The sequence below is a fragment of the Prunus mume genome, linkage group LG1 (genome assembly GCF_029339155.1).
Source record: "Prunus mume cultivar Tortuosa linkage group LG1, ASM2933915v1, whole genome shotgun sequence".
Lineage (NCBI taxonomy): Eukaryota > Viridiplantae > Streptophyta > Magnoliopsida > Rosales > Rosaceae > Prunus > Prunus mume.
This window is the reverse complement of record NC_142698.1, coordinates 128,418-145,889: the sequence shown is the minus strand read 5'-3', so window position 1 is coordinate 145,889 and position 17,472 is coordinate 128,418. Positions and strand designations below refer to the sequence as shown.

Here is a 17,472-nt window from a genome sequence, read left to right as displayed (position 1 = left end):
TCAGGTACACAAACATATACACACACCAACATCCAAACAATTGCCTCCTAAGAGGTGAGGTGAGACAGAGAAAAGGGCAAGAAGAAGTTGAAACCCTAATTGAAAACTAAAGTTGAAAGAACTCGTGAAAAAAAATCTATTTATAATTAAAAAATCAAATCCACGTCGGTTATATTACACATAACGACGTTTAACAAAACAAATCCACGTCGCGAAACAAATATATTGCGTCGTCTTAGTCTCAAAGCAAAAAACCAATGACAAAATCAATTAACTGACGTAGAAATTAAAGACGTCGGAAATTATAAACCTACCGCCATCTTACGACAAAAAAGACGACGGTAGAACAAAAAACCGTCGTTGTTTTTATATTCGTATTTGATTTAAATCAGTCACCCAAACAAGAAACTTTACAAATTCTAGAACATTAATTTCCTTCATTTAAATTTCCTCGGGAAAAAAAACTCTATTTATAACGCACTGTAATTGAAAACTAAAACTGAAAGAACTCGGAAAAAAACACTCTACTTATAATTAAAAAATCAAATCCACGTCGGTTATATTACACCTAACGACATTTAACAAAAAGAATCCACGTCGCAAAACAAATATATTGCGTCGTCTTAGTCTCAGAGCAAAAAACCAACGACAAAAGCAATTAAGTAACTGACGTAGAAATTAAAGACGTCGAAATTATAAACCTACCGCCATCTTACGACAAAAAGACGACGGTAGAACAAAAAATCGTCGTTATTTTTATATTCGTATTTAATTTAAATCAGTCACCCAAACAAGAAACTTTACAAATTCTAGAACATTAATTTCCGTCATTTTAAATTTCCTCGGGAAAAAAAACTCTATTTATAACACACTGTAATTGAAAACTAAAACTAAAAGAACTCGGGAAAAAAAAACTCTATTTACAATTAAAAATAAAATCTACGTCGGTTATACATACTTAACGACGTTAACAAAATAATCTACGTCGGTAATTATAAACCTACCGCCATCTTACTTTAATATACTACGACGACAAAAAAGACGACCAAAAAAGACGACGATAGAACAAAAAACCGTCGTTGTTTCAAATTTGGTCTGTTCTCTTTCTGCAGGACTTGGATAGTTCAAAGCATTGACAATGTCTTTACAAATTCGATTGCTCAGGCTTTAGAGGCCATCTGAAGCCATTTCTATTCTTTATCGAATTCTTAAAACCCATCTTCTTCTTCTGAAGCTCTATGGATAAAGGAACAAGCTATCACAAATCTGACGGATCTTCTTAGCCAAGAAAATCGAGCAGAGGATCAGGCACATCTGATCTTCAGATTTCCCTTTGCAAAGAAATGGCACAGTGGACCCGTGCTGAGAAGCGAACTTTCCTTCGACAGCGAGTGGAGGCCAGGCTTGCATCTCTTTCGATGGAAAGCAAGGAGAATTCAGAAGCACTAAGTCTCCTATCAGGCCTGATCACGGAAGTGAGAAGTCTAGATGACAAGTTTCTTCTTGTGGACATAGATTTGTTGGAGAGTAAGCTCCATTTCTCTTTGAGAAAGACATCCAAATTATTGTCTTTGAGAGGTGAGAGAGAGTGTCTGTGAGAGAGGAAGAACTTGGAACCCTAAATGAAAATTGAAACTGAAAGAAAGCGACAAATTTATAAAATAAAATTTTAAAACCCACGGCGGTCATTACACACAAACCGCCGTTTAATTTTAAAATCAACGTCGGTTATTATTTAATATACGACGTATATTATAAAAATCCACGTCGATATATTAAAAAAACGGCGTGTTAAATCCTTGTACCATGATGAGAGATATTAATTTATCGACTTTTATTTTGAGTTTACTACGACGGTACATACAACACTACTGTCGTATTTATTCACCACGTCCTAAGTTCAAATTATAGTCATAGTTTTTTATTTATACGTCGTCGTTCTCTGAAACAGTTTGTGTATATATTCAACTTTTCGTCTACTTGACTTACACATGCACTGTTTCCAAACCCGATAAAAAATTTCAATCTCCGAGAGAAAACTTTTCGTCTTTTTTCCTTGTCGAGAACTGCAGTGTATCTCATCATCTTCTCTCGTCTTTGTCGTCTTCTCTGAACTTAAACACCATACTCCGAGAGGAAGCTTTCAATGCACACAAAAGGTAAGCTTTCATTTCTCACTATTTTTGTTGCTGTTTTCCATGCTCATACGGTTTTTGTTTTGAAAATCTTTTTACCTTTTTTTTGGCCAAAATCATTTTAATTCTTTCCAAGTTTGATAAAATATATAGAGAAGAGGGAAAGTTTCTAACTTTGAACACAACTACTTCAACTAAATAAGACAACGGTAGCTTCTTATTTACGTGGTTAAATATGTAGACCACGACGATTCATCAGTCACCCTAGCGTCGTCTGAAAATTGGTCTAAGTTGTTTTTAAAATGACCATCGTTTTTTTATTTTCTTGTTTGATTGCAGGTCTGATTTCTCTGAACCATAGTTTTTGTTCTTCCTAATTTGATAAAATACAAAGAAAAAGAAAGTAGGGTTTGGGATCTTATATAGCTGACGTTATCTTATTATTCACATCGTGTGAATGTTAATACCACGACGTTGTACTAAGATACCGTCGTCTATATAAGATTCCAAAACCTTGTTTCTTTGTCTTTGTATTTGATCAAATTAGGAAAAACAAAAACCATGGTTCAGAGAAATCAAACCTGCAATCAAACACTCACAAAGAAAGAAAGAAGGGTTTGGAATCTTATATAAACGACAGTATCTTATTATTCACGTCGTGTTAATTTTAATACCACGACATTATATTAATATTAACGTCGTTTGAATTTAAATATCACGACGGAGTGTAAATATCGTTGTAATAAATTCTTATTACGTCTTCTTTTATATTGTTTCGTCATTGTTTAAGTACCATCGTTTTAAACATTTATTACGTCTGATGTTATGTTATTGCGTCGTGTAAAATCTTATCGTATGTCCTGTTTTATGAATAACCGTCGTTTGTGTTCTTAATTTTTTCCTGAAATATTTTCACTTGCAGGTTTGATTTGTCTGTAACCATGGTTTCTCAAGACCAAAGTAAGGACTCTGGCTCGAAAAAAATTGGAGGTAAGGAGCTTGGAATGGTAACTCCTCAAGACAAGTCCTTGAAGAAGATGAAGTTTGTTTCATCTGCTGAGGCAGAACCAGCCCACGACAACAATTTCTGACGATTCAAAGTCAGGTCAAGGTATGAGCACAATGGCTCGTGTTGTGAAGAGAAAATTTCATAAAATCAAGCCAGTTGTTGAGTACAATAAAAGGGGGAAAGGATGTGGCCCTGCACATCTGAGATGCGATCTTACATTGGTGTGTTGGCACGCTCCAGAGTCCCACTTGTGGACAAGAAATGGGCTAAAATCCCCAAGGATATAAAGGAGCAGATTTGGGAAGCCGTTGACATGGCTTTTGTGGTAGGTCAAGGGGGCAAGAACTTGGTGTTATCTTCTGCTGCCAAGAAATGGAAGGATTTCAAGTCTACACTAAGGAGGCATTATATCCTTCCATACATCAAGGAGAGGGTGAAATTAAGCCAACCCCCTGAACTATATAAATTCATAGAGAAAGCAGAATGGGATGCCTTTGTGGCTTCAAGGTTATCCCAAGAATTTGTGTCTATGCATTCTCAACATTCAAAGATTAGGGAGAAACTTGAGTACAATCATCGATTGTCTCGAAAAGGAGATGCTGGTTTGGAGGATCAATTGGAGGAAACCATGCCTAGGGGTAGAAATTGATCGATCTACCTTATGGAAGAAAGCTAGATAAGACAAAGATGGTAACATCCCTTATCCAAAGGTGGCAGAGAAAGCAAAATTAATTGTAAGCCTACTCACTCTGTTTTAAATTTTTATTAAACTCTGTAATGCCCTGATAATTCTTATTACGTCTTATGTTATATTTACCATCGTGTGAATGATATTACTATGTCGATATGTTTTAAAAAACGTCGTTACAGGTCTGATTTGGAATCGCTACTTTGTCTTTGTAATTATAGCGTAAGACGTCGGTGTTTTATTTATTGCGTCGTTTGAATATATTACTACATCGAGATGTTTTAAAAACGTCGTTACAGGTCTGAATTTGGAATCGCTACTCTGTTTTTTGTAATTATAGCATAAGACGTCGGTTATTGCGTCGTTTGAAACAACTAACCACGTCGTTCTTTAAGTAACGTCGTTATAAATATATTATAACGTCGATGTCTATGTTATTGAGTCGTGTGAAATTATATAATACGTCGTTTGTTTATAAATAACCGTCATGTGTTTTCTTGTGCTGACTTTTTTATGTCTTTGTTTTAGGATGAATTGCAAAAATAAGTCGCTGAAGGCAGTCTCAGTGTATCTGGCAGTAATGATGTGTTGATCTTGGCTTTGGGTCCGGAGCATCCAGGGAGAGTAAGAGGGGTAGGTGCTGGATTTCCCTAGGCAATACTTCAATTTACCTAGACAACAGAGGGTAAAGTTTGCCGATCAATTGAAGGAAAGTGTAAGAATTGTCCTTCAAGAAGAGACTAAGAAGATGGAAGCTAAATCAAGGGAAGAGACTTTAAGGATGGAGGCTAGAACCAAGCAATTGGTAGAGGCTGAGAGGGAACATTTACTGAGTCAGCTTTCCCAACTCATCCCCAATTTTGATCCAAGCATGCTTAAACCGAAAACTAGCCCCTGTCAAAACCAAGGTCTAGAGCAAAGTCCCAAAAATCCAATGTCTGACAAAGCAAGCTGCTCTGGGGATGTGAGATCCCTACATTTTGAGGATGATACTGCCAAAAATGGGGAAAAGCAAGAAGAAATGGTAACATATTTGTACTTTGAATTCTCTGTTTTTTAAAAGAACTATTAGACGTCGTTATTATAAAGCAAACCGTCGTTTGAAATACATACCACGACGATTTTATTAATAAACCATCGTTTGTATTTCAATACAACGTCGTATTTAGTCCTTACCGACGGTTTTAGTCCTTACCGACTTGTTTTACACGCCATTAGACGTCGTTATTTTTGAAAACTTTTGTGGTGATTTAGACGACGGTTTTAGTCCATACCGACGTAATATATGAATCCCCACAACGTTTATTATTTACCATCGTTTAATAATTTTAAGACGTCCATAATTTTTACATACCGTCTTAAGTTATGCCTTACCACGACGTTTTGATTTAATTTTTTTTACTTTCTGTACAATCTGTCTTATATATATATATATATATATATATTTCTTTTTTACTTAGAACAGAAATCTAAGGATTTAGAAAATCAAGATGAAGAGAAGAAAGAAGAAGAAAAAATTTGAAGCGAATAAAGAAGAAAATAAAGAAGAAAAAGAAGATGAAGAGAAGAAAGAAAAAAAGAAGATGAAGAAAAGCATGATGAAAAGGTATATTCTCATAACTTTGCCTTTTTTATTTGTTTTTCAAATTTCAGACGTCGATAGTTTCTTTAAACCGTCATTTGTTTTCAAATTAAACGTCGTAATTTGTTTCCTATGACGTAATAAATTATTCAACACGACGGTGTTTTGTTACCGTCGTTTAAATTATTATCAGACGACGTTGTTTTCTTTAAACCGTCGTGTTTATTGAATTACCACGTCATTTTATTTTGCTTTATTTCTTTAAACAGTGTATTGAAGTAGCTGATTATTCAAAGGTGGAGGTGCCATCTTCCTTACAATCCCTTTGTCATTATGTGGAAACCACACTAAAGCCTCAGGAGAAGATCATGACCTTTACAATTGGGAAGGAGGTGTTTGGTGCAAATTGCAGTACCTTCGTCTTGCCTGAAGATATTACACAGTTAGCAGGCATGGAAGAAATTGGGGCTACTGTGCTTGCAGTATATATGAGGTTTGTCCTTATCAAATATTTATTTCACACTCAAATTTGTGTTGAAAAAAAAAATCATTATAGCATAAGACGTCGGTGGTTTATTTATTGAGTCGTTTGAAACTACTAACCACGTCGTTAGTTATGTACCGCCGTTATAAGTTAAGTATAACGTCGATTTCTATCTCATTTCGTCGTGTGAAATTGTATAATACGTCGTTTTTTATAAATAATCGTCATGTGTTTTTTGTGCTGACTTTTTTATATATCTTTGTTTTATATATTTAGGTGCTTATATGATCATTTGAAAGTAGCAAATATGCTCAACATGGTTGGTTTTATCGACCCTGCTCAAGTTAGTGCCAACACTGGGTCACTAAGCGATGCGATCACAATTGTAGCGATCGACTTGAAGGCGGATGGTGAATAGATTTTCATGATGCCTTACAATCCAGGGTTAGTCTCCTTAACAGGATTTTTTGTATGATGCACTGCGTATAAAACTTTTTAACTAATTTTGTGCCGTTTGAAACATCTAACCACGTCGGTTCTTTATTTATTGAGTCGTTTGAAACGACTAACCACATCGTTAGTTAATTACCGTCATGACAAATTTATAATGACGTCGATTGCTACGTTATTTCGTCGTGTGAAACTATATAATACCTCATTTTTATAAATAACCCTAAACCCTAAACCGTCGTTTATTTTCTTGTGCTGACTTTTTTTATATATCTTTGTTTTATATTAATTTTGTGCAGCCGTCATTGGGTCTTGCTGATTGTGAGAGCAAAGAAGGAAACCGTCTATTTTCTGGATCCTCTGCCCAAAAATCGTGTGGTTAATGTGGAGGCCAAAAACATGGTGAACAGTGCTATAAAAATTTATAATTCCCACATAGGCGACAAGGCCGTAAAGCACCCATTTGGAAAACTCGCCAGGCACACCAAAGCAACCCAGCAGAGTGTCGAATGTGGGTATTATGTCATGCGCTTCATGAGAGACATCATCATGGATCCTTCCCTGGAGTTCGAGAAGACAGTAAGAAGAAAACTTTCAGATACATTTTATGTGGTTTTTTGCATTATCAACGACGATCCTTTAAAATTACCGTCGTTGAATCGATATACTACGTCGGTTATGAAAATAGCGTCGTCTATGATTGAATTTCTTTTTATTTATAAAGCTTAATAATCATTGTTTATCGATTGCAGTTTGCCAAGGGAAAAGAGCAAGTGCCATGCGCCCAAGCAGCCATTGATAAAGTCAGGAATGAATGGGCAGAGTTTGTTTGCCTTCATGTGGACTAGAGGATTTTTAGAACACTTGATATTTTTATATAATGTACAAATTTTGTCTATAATATATAATGTACAAATTTTGTCTATAATATACATCCGTTTTTTCCCTGAAAATTTGTTGAGGTTTTCTTAATTTAAAAAAAAAACAAATTGCGTAACCGACGTGTAATAGTTTGAAACAAAACCGACGTAAAACGATATTTAGACGATAGGTATGACGTGGTAATTAAATTACACGGCAACACCTTTTTTGTTTAAGTCGTGATATAACGTTTGTACGTCGATAGGACGTCGTTTTAGTGAAAATTTCGACATGGTTTCGCTTTTAAACGACGTCCTTTCAACAAGTAAGTCATTTATTATATTTACAACGTCGTTACTTTCTTAAAGTGGACGTGGTTTGTTGTGTTTGTAGGAATATTTTATTTTATTTCATTCAAAATATTCATAATAAATATAAAATAGATCAAAAAAATGCAACGTCAACTCCTATGAAGTCATTGATATATATTCTTCCCCCTAAACCTTAAAAAAATTCAGTTTGAGTAATACAAATTTAAAATGACCACCCAAAAATAAATTGTTTTGATGAGTCATAACATCACTTGTAGTTTGATGGTTTAGAGTTTAGGGTTTAGGGTTGTTATTTATTAGGGTTTAGGATTAAAGGATAATTTTTGGGGTTTACGGTTTATGTTTGTTATATATTAGGCTGTAAAACCTTAAACCCTTTTATAAAATTATATTTTAAAAATATATAATTTAGGGTTTAGGGTATTACTTTTTAACGACGGTGATTGAGTCGTGAAATATTGAGTTTACGTCAGATGGTGAAACATCCGCCATGGTTTCTCTTTTAAACGATGTCCTTTTTTACAGTGAGTCGTTTATTATGATTTACAACGTCTTTAATTTATTAACCCCGACGTGGTTTGTAGTTGATAAAAAAATTCAGTTTGAGTAATACAAATTTAAAATGACCACCCAAAAATAAATTGTTTTGATGAGTCATAACATCACTTGTAGTTTGATGGTTTAGGGTTGTTATTTATTAGGGTTTAGGATTAAAGGATAATTTTTGGGGTTTACGGTTTAAAAGACGTTATATATTAGGCTGTAAAACCGTAAACCCTTTTATAAAATTATATTTTAGTAATATATAATTTAGGGTTTAGGGTATTATTTTTTAACGACGGTATTTATGTTTTCAGTCGATGTTTACTTTTTTGACGACAGTGTTTATGTTCCTTTAAAATGACGTTGTACATGAATAACAATGTCATCGATTTAAAAAAAAACGTAAAAGGTTATTCAAACGACGCTATTGGTTCAACAGACGATGTGGTTTCTTTAAAATGAACGGCATTGAGTTCAGTGTTTGAGTCGTGGAATAATGAATTTACGTCGGTTTTGGTAAAACTTTCGCTATGGTTTCTCTTAGTTTTGACGACTTCGATTGTTTTTAAATTCGTCGATGTTTTAAAGAGCACGCTTTCCAAAAACATTTCGCGCGACCTAAAATTTTCAAATTTCGCTCTAAGTCTTATACTTGTAACCCTGAACCCTAAAATTTTCATATTTCGGGCAACATAACATTTCACTCTCTCCCTTAATCTCTAATTCAAAGTTGGGCTCTCCAGGCTCCGTCGAATCCAAGTAGGCCATAATCTGTGAGCTTTGCCAACCTGTAAGTACAAACCCTTATTTTCCCCTTGTAAATTCATTGAATGATATTAGGTTGTTTTGTTAAAGGGTTTTAGATATATGTTGTGCGATCTTTTAGTAATGTTGTTGGAGGTATGAGTTCATGGATTTTCTGTTTAATGTTTTCATGATCACTCTCTGTTATGTTGAATAGGGAATGGATTTAATTTTGTCGAATCTTTTAATCACTCTCTGTTATGTTGAATCGGGAATGGATTTATTGTTTTCATGCTTAGTATATGTTGTTTCATGCTTGGTTTCATGCTTAATACCCAACATAAAAATCAATGTATATGTTGTGTTCTTAATAGGGTTTTGGGTTCTTGAAAATAAATCTGGGATATCGAAGCCTTTTCAGGCATACGACGACGGTTTTTTAATAAACCGTCGTCTGTATTACTTATACACGACGGTGTTCTTTATCTACCGTCGTGGTTATAATTAGACGACGTTTGTAGATAAACCGTCGTCTATATATGTCAAATACGTCTGTTTTGTTTAAAAACCGTCGTCTGTGTAGTATATTACTTGCTATTAAAACTTTATATAATCTGCTATAGTGATGGTCATTGCTTGTCTTTTCACTTTATTATAGATAATAGAGTATAGTGTCGGAGATGGATAAGTCATGGATGCACTTGGATAGAAGATCGAAGGCATATGAGTTAGGGGTGGAAGCATTTTTGAACTTTTATGTAGAAAATCTTCTAACTACAACACATATTCGTTGTCCATGTGTTAAATGTGTTAATTTGAAATTGTTTGGGGTTGGAATTATAAGGGATCACTTATACTTTAATGGAGTTGACCAAAGCTATAAGAATTGGACATTTCACGGAGAACCTTGGGAAGCAACTACTAATGCTAATAGAAATGTTGAAGAAGATGATGACCATAGTAGGTACAGTTTTGTGTCCGAAGAAATAGAGATGGATGATAATGATTTTGGCGATTTTGGATCCGATCCTTATGAGTTTGCCAATGTGATTGGAGATGGAAATCAACCATTGTACCTGGTTGTAGAAAGTACACGAAGTTATCAGGCATTAGTGAAGTTGTATAATTTGAAGGCAAAACATGGGATAAGTGATGTCTGTTTTACAGAATTATTGATAATTCAAGGCGATTTGCTTCCAGAAGGAAATACAATACCAGCCTCTATGTATGAGGCAAAAAAGACTTTATGTGCATTGGGGCTGAGTTATGAGAAAATGCACGTATGCCCCAATGATTGCATCTTGTATAGGAAGGAGTATGAAGATTCAACTAATTGTCCTACTTGTGGTATCTCAAGGTGGAAGGAAGGCAAAGATTCAATCTTGAAAGAGAGTGTGCCAGCGAAGGTGGTGTGGTATTTTCCTCCAATTCCAAGGTTTAAAAGGATGTTTCGATCATATGAGATAGCTAAGAGTTTGACTTGGCATGCTGCTAGAAAATCAATTGACGGTCAGATGTCTCATCCTGCGAATTCCCTGTCTTGGAAACTTCTTGATGATAAATGACCCGAGTTTGGTAATGAGCCGAGAAACTTGAGATTGGCTCTTTCATCTGATGGATTCAATTTCCACAGTTCTCTAAGTAGCAGATATAGTTGCTGGCCAGTTATCTTAGTTACATATAATCTCCCTCCATGGCTGTGCATGAAACGAAAGTTCATGATTTTGACCTAATGATATAGACGTCCACTTGGAGCCTTTGATTGATGATTTAAAATCTTTGTGGGATGGGATTAGAGGAGTGTATGATGCACATGATGGAGAATACTTTACACTTAGAGCTGCATTAATGTGGACAATTACTGATTTCCCCGCCTATGGAAACTTATCTAGTTGTGTTGTTAAAGGATATAAAGCTTGTCCAATATGCGGCGATGATACACCTAGTCACAAGTTGAAAAATGGCCATAAAATTTTGTTACATTGGGCATAGAAAATGGTTCCAATCAAGCATCCATATAGGAGGCAACGTGCAGCTTTTAATGGGAAACCTGAATATGGCACGCCTCCCGAGCCATTAACCGGAGAAGAAGTGCTGCATATGGTTGAAGATGGTGACAGAATTTGTTGGAAGAAGAAATCAATATTCTTTGATCTTGAGTTTTGGAAATACCGTCCTGTGAGGCATGTCCTAGATGTTATGCACATTGAGAAGAATGTTTGCGATAGTATCATTGGTACATTGCTGGAGATCCCTGGAAAAAATAAAGATGGGATTGATGCTCGATTAGATTTATTGAACATGGGGGTCAAAACTGATTTGCAACCCGAGTATGGAGAAAGACGTACTCGTTTGCCTCCCGGGCCTTGGAATTTGTCAAGAGCAGAGAAGAGAGAGGTTTGCAATTCTTTCTATGGTATGAAGGTCCCTGAAGGTTATTCTTCAAATATAAAAAATCTTATATCTTTACAAGATTCAAGACTTCTTGGCCTTAAATAACATGATTGTCATACCTTAATGCAACAATTGCTCCCTGTGGCAATTCGTTCTGTTTTGGAGAAGCCTGCAAGGTATGCAATAACTCGTTTGTGCTTCTTCTTCAATGCTATATGTGCAAAGACTATTGATGTTTTCAAGTTAGATAAGTTAGAAGAAGATGTAGTAGTTACTTTGTGTTTGCTTGAGAAGCACTTTCCCCCTTTATTCTTTGATATCATGGTTCATCTAGTAGTACATCTTGTCAGAGAAGTTCATCTATGTGGGCCAGTATATTTTAGATGGATGTAACGGTTTGAAAGATATATGAAAGTGCTAAAGGGGTATGTTCAGAATCGTACTTGTCCGAAGGTTGCATTCTTGAGCGGTATATAGCTGAAGAAGCTGTAGAGTTTTGTACCGAGCATTTATCTGATGTTAGTACAATTGGAGTGCCTTCAAGCCAAAAGATGGGAGTTTCAAAGCCATTATCAGGTTGCACAGTGAGCGTAGTTGATCGGGACCTGTTGAACCAAGCACATCTATATGTCTTGGAGAATACGGAAGGAAGTCCTACCTTATATCGAGTACGTATGAGTTTTATTCTTTAAGTTTCCATTTTAAATTATTTCTTATGTTTATCTTATATGTTTGGGACTGTAATGCTTGAATTTTTCGTGTCATGTAGGCAACATATGATCCACATCAAGACCGCTTATCCAAAATTTAGAAAGAGAACAAAGTGGCTGCAGGATAAGCACAATAGCACTTTCATTCAATGGCTACGCTTCAAGGTATATGTTATTGAATAACATATTGGACTTTTAATTTTCTTCTTTCTATGTTACATTGAATTAAGATATGATTAATTTGCAGGTTCAAAGTGAACTTAATGAGGAAGACAATCATGGCGTATCAGAAAATTTAAGGTGGCTAGCAGCTGGTCCAAACATGGCAGTGCCATCATATAGGAGCTATCTTATTAAAGGTATTAAATTTAACATCAATGCACAAGATGATGTGCGGACAACTCAAAATAGTGGAGTTTATTTACTTGCACATACCATGCAAGTTGCTAGTGCCAAGGATAAAAACCCAATTCTCTCAAATATGGGTTTCTATGGTGTCATTCAAGAAATTTGGGACCTTGACTACCAAAAGTTTACAATCTCAGTCTTTAGGTGTGATTGGATAGATAGTACTTCTGGTCTTGTAGTCGACGAACTTGGATTTACCCTTGTAGATTTGAGTAAAATTGGACATAGGAATGACCAATTTGTTTTGGCTTCTCAAGTCAATCAAGTATTTTTTGTTGACGACCCGATGCATCGTGGTTGGTCGGTAGTGTTATCAAGGCCTAATAAAGAATATAATGATGTTATTGGTGATGATGATGTCTTAGGTGATGTGAGAATTGAGTGTGAACCATTTACTAGAGGGATGCCAAATGTTGACACATTTGATGAACTAGTGGGTGAGTTTGGGAGTCAAAATATTCGAGATGGGTGTGAAGATATATGGATTGAATGATGCTTATGTAATTGGCAGTGTATGACATTAATTTTGTAATATATTGTAATGTGATTTCTTCACTTTCATTATATATGTTTTGGCCACAAAACAATAAGTACAAAAAATACTGGTTCAATATTACAAACACGACGGTCTTGATAAAAATGTGAAAAACAAACGTCTGTTCTAATAAAAAACGACGTTTTGGAGCATTCAACGACCACAATATATTTACCGACGTCTTAAAGCAACGTAACAAAGAAGAACCACAACGCTATTGTGAAACAGTTATTAAGGATATCACGTCGAGAGAAGCATAAAGAGCCGCCATGTAATTCCAAATAACACGACTCCAATCCCATAATACCGATGTCTAAAAGACGAGATATCTAACCTGAACCTTACAAAAGACGACGTCGTCTTAACTTTACCACGTCGCATGTTATTTCATAAACGAAGTGGAAAAGGATGAATTCATGACGGTATTTTAAATCCATTAGTAAATTTGTCGACGTTAAGATATATTTGGACGTCGTTCCTTTACAAAAACAATGTTATATGAATGTATCCACGTCTCTTTTCTTATGATAATGTCGTTAAAATTTCTTTACACGGCTAATATCAGATTAACAACGCTGTCTAATAGGAATTAGACGACGGTAATTTTTTAATGATGACGTATATATTATGAAACACGGTTGTCTTTTGAATGATAACGACGTTGTATATTGACGACAACGTCGTCTTTATAAATTAATATGTCGTAAGTAATGACCCCAACATATTTTCCACGTCGTTTATTTTAAGATCGTGTCGTTAAAACTATTTTACACGGCAGTGAACTGAGAAACCTTGCCGTGTCAGATCCATTAGACGACGATTATGTTTTAAGAGATGACGTATAAATTCTGTAATACGGCTCTCAATTATTTGTAACGACGTTGTTTATTAGTACAACATCGTCTTTAGATATATGCGTCGTAAGTAATGACCCAAACATCTATTTCCACGTCATCATTAATAGAAAAATCGAAGTGGAAAATTTATTTCACAACGGTTGTTGAAAAGATACTGACATAGTAGGAGTCAATAACGTCGTCGATTATGTATTTAAAGACGTCATATTTTTATTTGTCGTGAAATGTATATTTAACGGCGCTGGGAGACGTCATATTTTTATTTGTCGTGAAATGTATATTTAACGGCGCTGGGTTTTAGTTCTCGTCGTTGTATGTATATCTTGTGGCCATGTTCTGTTAATATATGTCATATGTTTCCTTTTTAACGACGTTTTTTGTTAGAATTGGTCGTCTATTCTCATCATCGACTGTTTTTTTATCTCTTTTTCCATTACAAAGACGTCGGTTATTATTTGTTAATGAAGTTGTTTGTTTTAACAACGACGGTGATTTAGCGTCGTGGTTTGACACCCAAATAGATGTCGGTTGATTCCATGACGGTTTGAAATCCGAATACACGACGGTGAATTCCCATCGTCTTTATCCTTTTTTGTAGTAGTGGGATCACCAAAACTTTATTTGAAGTTTTGGATGCTCAGATTCTTCTTATTATATCTTCAGATGCATTTCTAATGCCTATTTATAAGCATAACCTTCAGCGTGAAAACACCAAGATTGCAGGCTGCATCAAAGGAAGAATACAGCTGCCCACCAACTATCTTCAACATATATATGCTACACCGTTATGGAAGTTTACGAATTGTTATTTTATGAGCTCTAATTGGCAGAGCAGAACATATTCAAATGCATCGATTGCATTGTTATGGACTGCATCTGTCAAGAAAATTAAATTCAGCACAAGCTTTAGTCCAGGAAATGTACAATTTGGGATGTGAATTTTCATAAGATGTGGTAATATCTGGTCTAACATTTAGGCTACAATACTAGCCTAGCAGGTGATTCAATGAATAAGTAGAGTAGTTAGCTACCCTTCTCAAATTTGCCATATATTGTATATGAATGTACGTATTTGATATTTTGATTACTGCCTTTTATCATCAATCATTGCATATGAATTGTAATATAAATTGGCATAGGTGGCTCGATACAAGCCATGATGTGTAAGTCTCATATCGAAGAATACAACAATAATATATGGTCCACTATTGCACCGAGGCATTTTGGATAAAATTGTTACCAACCCAAGAATTGGACCTAGAGGTCAACTGGGCCTAACCCAACCCAAGGATTGGACCTAGGAGGTTAAGGTGGGGAGAATATTGGTGCATGGTTTGGACAGTTAGTGGACTTGGTTTGGACAGTTAGTGGACTCCTATTGAGTCTGTCCTCACAACACAAATAACTGTTACCAGTCATAAAACCGTATGGTAATATAGGTTATAGGGTGCTTGTGGAAATATGAATGTTATGCACCCATTAAGATTATATATGAACAGCCTTCACCGTCAGGCAAATCAAATTCAGGAGAAGATTTTAGTTCATGAATAAAATTTGGGATGAGAATTTTCTTCCATCAAATGTGGTAATAAATAGGATTATGGCGAAATCAGTTTACTCTGATACAAACCAGAACTCAGTACTTGTATGAAAGGATTAGTTGAAGATTTTAATCTAGCTCAAAGCAATATACAAGATAAAGTTGACATGAAAAGACATGCTCAAATTATGTTTAAACAAAAGGATCGTAATTTTGCTCTAACCTCATAGGTCACTAGCAATTTAGATCTTAATGCGTTGTTCAAGGGTAATATCATCGGTTCCTCTATAGGAAGCAGCAGTTTGAAACAATATTACCTGAGAAACCATGAGCATTGTTGGCCTCGATTGTGGATGGGAATGTCTGCATGCAATTGATAGCCTCGCAATGGTTCTGAGTTCATCAAGAACTTGAGGTTTAGGAGGGGGAAGGCGTTTGTCCAGTACATCCTTAAGCAATATATGTTTGGATAGGTACTAGTGGATGGACATGTAAAGGATGAGACGAAATTGGCTAGCTGCTTTCCCATAATCACTTCCAGCGCCAGCACTCCAAAGCTATAAACATCACATTTCTCAGTTACCTTCATTGTGTAAGCCACCTCTGCATACAAATTAAGAAAGAGCAAACCATAAATATATACATCTATAGTTAATATGAATTAAATTTTAAAAAAATACTATATTTAAGTATTTAACCTGGTGCTACATATCCATATGTGCCCGCAAGAGAAGTCCAATTCGACGAGTCCGGATTCGAAGCTTAGCAAAGTGCGAAGTCTGAAACATAAGGCTCACAGTCACAATGCAGCAAAATGTTGCTGCTTGTTATGTCTCGATGCACAATAGGCGGTGAGCAATCATGATGCATATAACACAAGGCATTAACAACCCCTTTTACAAGTCTCACCCTTGTGCTCCAGTCCAACTTTTCAGCTTCATGCTCGTTGCTCAAGATTGCAGCCAAGCTACCTTCTTCCAGATACTCATAGACCAAAAACGAGTGACGGGAACTTGAACAAAAACCAAGAAACCTCACAATGTTTCGGAGTCGTATCTGAGTTAATGCCCTTATTTCATTAAGGAACTCCTTATTCTGAGATGCCTCGTCACCATCAAGTGTCTGATGGAATTTCTTCAGAGCAACAGTCTTGCTGATGGCAGCTTTGCCTTGTAGACACTTCCCTGTCCTCCCTTCCCGATGCAATAGACATCATCAAAAACATTGGTTGCTTTCATGATTTCTCCATACATTTTTCTTCCATCAAAATTAGATATTGAGAAAAAGCTTTGGTACATATTGCTCTGTCCTATTTCCGTCTCTTTCTTTCTTCTTCTTCTTCCAAACAAAGCAAATGCCAGGAAAGCAAGTAAAAGTGCTCCTAAGATAGGGAAAATTATTAAGAAGGCCAGTTTTGAGTTGTGCTTATATTCATCAGAATCATCGCACGGTTTTAGTGCACCAACATTGCCACACAATCCGTCATTCCCTTCCACCCGAGGATTTTGAAATGCTTTGTTGTTGGGGATTGGACCCTGCAGTTCATTGTAGGATATGTCGATGTCATTCAAGCCATGCATTTCATCAAAACTTGTTGGAATGAGACCTCTAAGATTTGTTGAAAATACTAAAGCCCATTTGTGACTAAAAGATCCAAAAGGTTCTAGAAGAATCATTATTGGTGGAAGAACCTAGAGTTGTGGAGAAAAGAATAAGGAGGTGGACCATGATGGCTAAACAATAGCCACAAAAATATAGAAGTTTCTAGGCAAAGCCACATACATGTGGCTGGAGTAAGAGACCAAGTCGGTGGAACTTGGTGGTGTCGGCAAAGCATTCCTATAAATAGGCATGCAATGCAATAAAGCATGGTGGAGTGAACCAATCATCTCCCAATCTATGTGGGAGCAAAAAAGCTACCCAACCCAAGTCATATGGGGAGTCTAACAAAAAGAACTCCCAAACTAATGGAGCTAAGCTACTCACACTACTACAAAAAGTGAAAAAGACGACCAGAAAAACACGACGGTCTAAGTGAAAACCGTCGTTGTTTTTTAAAAGACGACGGTTTTATAAAACCGCCGTGTAATAACACATTAGACAACTAAAAAATGGAGTTTCAAATGGCTGTTCCAAAAACACGACGTACTTAATTAAAAAACCGACGTCTTATAGAAATAGGATTTTCAAGAGGTAAAAT

General features: G+C 35.8%; 1 pseudogene; it reads right to left on the bottom strand.

Annotated features, from left to right (window-relative positions):
- Positions 1-16,034: 16,034 nt before the first annotated feature.
- LOC148920583 (MDIS1-interacting receptor like kinase 2 pseudogene) lies at positions 16,035-16,852 on the bottom strand (annotated as a pseudogene).
- Between the last annotated feature and the right edge of the window lie 620 nt (positions 16,853-17,472).